The sequence below is a fragment of the Hyalella azteca genome, unplaced genomic scaffold (genome assembly GCF_000764305.2).
Source record: "Hyalella azteca isolate HAZT.00-mixed unplaced genomic scaffold, Hazt_2.0.2 contig10360, whole genome shotgun sequence".
NCBI classification, from domain to species: domain Eukaryota; kingdom Metazoa; phylum Arthropoda; class Malacostraca; order Amphipoda; family Hyalellidae; genus Hyalella; species Hyalella azteca.
Genome location: NW_025940402.1, coordinates 1669 through 7601, shown reverse-complemented (window position 1 = coordinate 7601; position 5933 = coordinate 1669).

The following is a 5933-nucleotide window of genomic DNA, read 5'->3' as shown; positions in this document are numbered from 1 at the left end:
TCATTATATGATCTCGGTTTCTTGTATGTTCACACTCTTATAGAATCCTGTACGTGCAGGTTTCGACGCCGAAATATAAGGAAACAAGGATCAAGTTTGCCGACTGATTTTACCCCCTTATTAACTCGTGCGTCACAAAGCTCCCGGACTAGCATAACTACTCTGAGAGCGGAATAGCATATACATTCCGTCGCAGGATAAAGCCATTTCTTGGCGCCTGCACCCAAAGAGCAGTGTGCTGACTGCTGAGCTCTTTGCCATCTACCACTCGTTGGTTGTTGTTGAGGGTGCTTCACACCCTGACTGGGTCGTCTGCTCTGACTCCCGTTCAGCTCTACTTCTCCTGCAGTCACCTAGGAGGCTCCACACCAGGTGCTCACTTGTTGTCTACCGCATCAGGGAGATGCTCAGGAGGTTCAATGCTGACAGACGAGTGGTGCTACAGTGGGTGAAAGCCCATGCTGGGATTCGTGGAAATGAGTTGGCAGATCGAGCAGCCAAGTTGGGACATGAGCTCAACCACAGCTCATTCCACCCGGTAGAGTTTGCAGACTGTAAATATTGGCTCAGTAGACAGTTACTTGCTCGTTGGCAGGAAAATTGGCACAAAACTGTTGCAGTTTCTGGAAAGGGACAACACCTGCTGACCCTACGAGAAGATCTACTTCCTGTCCCATGGATACATGCAAGATCTCAGCGTGTCACAGTTGTGCTGGCTCGCCTTCGGCTGGGACATGTGGGTGTGAACGCATATATGCATCGCTTCTCCATGTCTGACTCACCTTTGTGTGCCACCTGCAACCGGGATGAAACCATAGAGCATTTTATGCTACAGTGCAGTCGATATAGTGTTGGGCGCCAGAAATTAGAGCGCACTCTCTTTGGCTTGGGCATCCAGACCCTGACCCTGCGAACACTACTCGGCGGTGGTGACTACTCAAAGCATATACATCTCATGATTAAAGCAGTTACCGAATTTCTTTCAAGCACTGGACGCCTTGGAACCCTTTGAAGAAGTATCAAGCCATAGGGGAAATAATTTGGAAATGTAACATAAATCCACCAGTTATTTGGAAATACCAAGAAGATGAATCGCCAGTTATCTGGAAATACCAAGAAGAGGAACTATGCCAACTATGAATCAAGACAGTTAAAAGATCTTTGGAAACCATGAAAATTATAGCAGCAACCCAAGCAATTGCCATCTATCTGGAAATAATACCAGGGAAATCCTGAAATAACAGCCACCTCCTACAAGCAAGAAAATTTGACTGTGGCTGCAAGTGGAAATTGGAAAGCCAGCAATTAATGCCATGTCCAGGTGTGACAGTCGGCCTGAGTGAGGTCATCTCTTCACCTTCAACAAAGCACACACACAAAAAGCAATATAGGCGACTGTTCATTAATAATGAACGGACGGACTGATCATCTGTTGCGAGATGTGAGATTGTGAGCTACTGATTAGGCCTATATTCCCTCATTCTCTTGAATATGTCTGTTTTATTTATTGGATGTATCACTGTAAGATATGGTTGGCAAGCCCAAATAGGAAATTGGGCAGAATCCACCTGTGAATTGGATAAAGATGCAACTTTGCAAGTGCATCTGGCCACTGGCCAGTTCCATCCATTTCTTTGGCCACCCATTTCCTGATTTTTTTTTTCAGGTGAAAATAAGAATAATAACATTTTCATCTGCAATTTCCAAAAATCACCCATAAAAATTTAATTTTATGTGATTTTAGGACACTTCTGCTGAGTTCTGCCTAATATTCCAAATTGATTGGGCGTTGTGGAGTGGTGATTATGGATAAAGATACAAATATTGTTTTCTTTACTGCTTTCAGATGATTCAATGTGCTATTAATATCTATGGACTTCATTGACAGATTGAAAATTACAAGTCAACATTAAAGCAAGATTAGAATATACCTATCTACCATAAAATGGGGTTACTTTGACTGGCAGGGTAACTTTGACCACTTTTCGTTTTTTTAACAAAAACCCCCAAAACTCAAAAACGATTTGACATAGAAAAATTTTGTTGATGGCGATCAAAGGCCTAATACTGAGGCTATGTAACACAATAGAAAGATTTAAAAAGTTTGCATATCTAATAGGTTAAAAAATTAATAATGTGGCCCATGAAAAAGAGCTATTATTTAAAGCCTGTCAGAGTACCCCCTCCAATTTTTTTATTTTTTGGTAAAATAACTCCCGGTTTTGATGCATTGTAGTAGAACTCTTCTAGTTACATATGCAAAAGACAAATTTTAGGAAAGTATCACAGTTTGCAAATGGAGGGCGTTGCCCCCCAATGGGGTAACTTTGACCACCTAATGGCAGCCATGATGGGGTAATATTGACCGGCTTGGAAATTAAGTTAAAATTACCATAGGTACCTATATAACATATTTTATGTTTGATAAACCTATTAATGTTTTTTTCTTTATGTTTCAGACTCTATAGAGTCTTATATATGGTAATTTCTACTTAATTTCGAAAACCGGTCAATGTTACCCCGTCATGGCTGCCATTAGGTGGTCACTTTTCACCCATCAGGGGGTGGTGCCCCCCATTTGCAAACTATGACACTTTCCTAAAATTTTTCTTTGGCATATGTAACTAGAAGAGTTCTACTACAATGCACCACAACCTGGAGTTATTTGGAGTTATTTTACCAAAAAATAAAATTGATTTTACCAACCGGTCAAAGAAACCCCAGGAGCTGGGGTAACAAAGACCATCACTTTTTTTGAAGTTACATCAAAACTATGAAAGGCAGGAGCCAACAATTTATGGTGAGTAAAGCTAGAGTATAGAACTGTATTTTGCATGTTTCAATTTAAGTTTAACTTATCTAGTAAAAAAATGGCATCATTTTGAAAAAAAGTGGTCAAAGTTACCCCATTTTATGGTACTTGATTCCTGGGTGCAGACTGCAGAAAGTGGGTGAATATCTGAAGATCTTTGGCGACGCATCAGCAGCAAAATTACGCTTCTTGCAGGCACACTTGGACTAAATTTCTTGCATTTTAGATATTTGCAAATCTTTGGCTACACTAACCATGGAATAGGAAGTATGCCAGCAGCCAGTGGCTGCATTGCTATTTAAATTTCTGGTTCCTGGTTGGTTGGATGATGCTAAAAACCATGATCCACAATTGGGTAATTTTGGTGCTAATGCATTTGTCTACTGCAATACCTGGGGTGTTAAAGATACATTCAGTAAAGTTAGTTTTGTTAGAATTTTGATGATAATTGTTTGCATTTGATTTTGAAGACTGCTGGGCTGGTGGAGCATCTTGGGTACTGTCAGAAATGTTTTTTGGTCTACAAATGCTAAAATTTCTGACGCATTCACCAAATTCTGTATGATTTTACTTACTTACCCCAGAATGACAAATTTTTCATAGGTACATTTGGAATCTTTTACTAATTTGGCTGGATTGTGCAGTTCTATTCATCATTAAATACAAGATAATTCATCTAGCAGGAACTATTGGTGAACCAATGGTTTTTAGAATTGGTTCATTTTTAATTTCCTCATCTACCTACTCAATATTTTGAATTTTGATCAATTTCTTATGTATCCAAGATACTTGCTAGTCTACTGATAGGACTCAAAATTGAACTTGAGGAAGCCTGGGAAAAGCAAAAAAAAAAAATGTTCTCCTTTGTCATTATGAGCATAAATCTTGTGCTTGCGTCAACAAAAAGCAACCAATTAGGGAAATGCTTAAGCCACAGCTTAAATTGGAATTTTCTAACTTATGAATTAAATCTTGCAGCTCAATTGTACAGTTTTATTAACAATTAGATAGGCAATAATTCATCGACTAGCCAGAAACATGGGGCTTCAAAAAATCAGGAAAGCTCTGGTTACAGCTCAAACAGTAAATATATTCCACTGTAATCAGTTAATATATTTTACACCAGGTCATGGTCAGTTTGCAATGAGTGAGTGAAGATCTGGCCAATGCACTTAGAAATATTCTTGAATCTTAGGTGACAATTTCTGCAGAAGCAAAGCCAAAAGCACTCTGATGGCTAAAGTACCCTTGTTAGATACTAACACCTTGCATCATTTCTTGTGTTACTTTAAATGTTGTACTAACACATTTTATTGGGTGATTATAAAATTTCTACTCTACTTCCCATTGTTGCCTTGCAACCAGGTATCTTAGACTCCTAGCTGCATTGTTTACTTGACATTTCATCCTCATGAATGTTGCCTATGAATTGTCTGGTCTTGTTCTTTTCTTTGCACCTCCTTACAGTTTCTTCTAGTTCCTATTTTCACTACATTTTTGTTCTTGCAATATATTCAATGCCAGAAAAGCTCAATTTCACCAGTTAGCTTAGGTACCAATTACTACTTTGTTGGTGATCCTAAATGATGCACATTGATATTAGCCAAGCTGCCATGGTGAATATAGGCCAGTGTGGAATTTTAGAAAAGTAATATAGTAATCAGTATGCATTGTATTTTGGAAAGGCCATCACAAAACCAATCACTATTAATTAGTGTAAGAAAACATAATGAGTTTGTTTGAACATGGGTGGTCAATGTCCAGAGAATTTGTGATTTAAATTTTCAGGATTGAACAATATTTTTCAGATAACATTGGTTGATCAGAATGCAGGTTAAAGTGAGTTATTTGTAAATGAGGTTGTTGTATGTGTCGAATGTTGTTTTTTATGTGACTTTCATTTTCAATTGATAGAAGCATTGAATACAGAAATTTTGGCGGAAATAAGTACATGATACACATAAATATGATATATAGTCAATTAGGGTAAGACAGGATTGCAGCCTTCATGGGGTAAGAAAGGACCAGCCCCTGGCATGCACTCTAATTGCACTGAATTCAATTTGATAAAAGAATATGTTAGAGCAATCATTGCCTGTCATTTCAGTGTTTGTTTCAACCCTCTTCTGCAAATAATGAATTTCTGGCTAATTTTCAAAGAAAACCTATGTAAAGAAGGGTCACAAAATAGTTAACCCTGTTTGGGAAATAAGCTCTGTCTAATGACAGAAAATTTGTTGGCCAGGTTTGTAGATGTAGGCAGGTAACCTCAAGTAATAAGCAACTTTTGAGATATACTAGGCATTCCTACCTGCTACCATCACTGCCTGACATCTATTCTAAAATGGGGTAAAAAAGGACCGGACATGGGGTAAGACGGGACCACTAAATGATCCTGTTTTACCCCACAAGCAGTCCTATCTTACCTCACAAATGGTCCTCTATTACCCTAGGTACAGTTTATCAAAAATAGTTTTTAAATGAATATATTATTGTGCAGTACATGGAGTATTTTGGTCAAAAATTTTATCTATGGCTCAAACTTCATTATAACTTGTTAGCTTTTTTAATTAGAGAGATTTAGTGCACTATTTTAAATTGCAGCAAATGGATATAGAAAATAGGGTTGTCTCTTCCCATTAGTGAGCTGCAGAACTATGTGCAAGATTGGGGGAAAAATCATTGGTATTATCACAACTCTGTTAGAGGGCATGGGCTATGTTTGAAGAAGTGCACCACAAATGCAGTTAGCAAGAAAACACTTGATGTCTGACACTTAACTAATTATCCATTGGTTTTATTACCAATTTGATAAATTTTTCAGACAATGACACTAATGGAATATATATGAAGCATTTAGTAGTGCTCTACAATGAACCAAAGCCAACCCACTATTACTATGCTTAACATAGTTTTCTCATGATAAAAACTCTAATGTGGTTGATATTAGAGTTTACTTCCTGCAACACAAAACAGTAACAAGTGGTTGTTTAATCAAATAATGTGTTTCTAGATGGATAATATTGAATATCAGGTTTGTACTTTTAATAAAAACCTTGTAACATAAGAATTACCAGTTGGTCCTGTCTTACCCCAGCCTGGTCCCATCTTACCCCAGTGG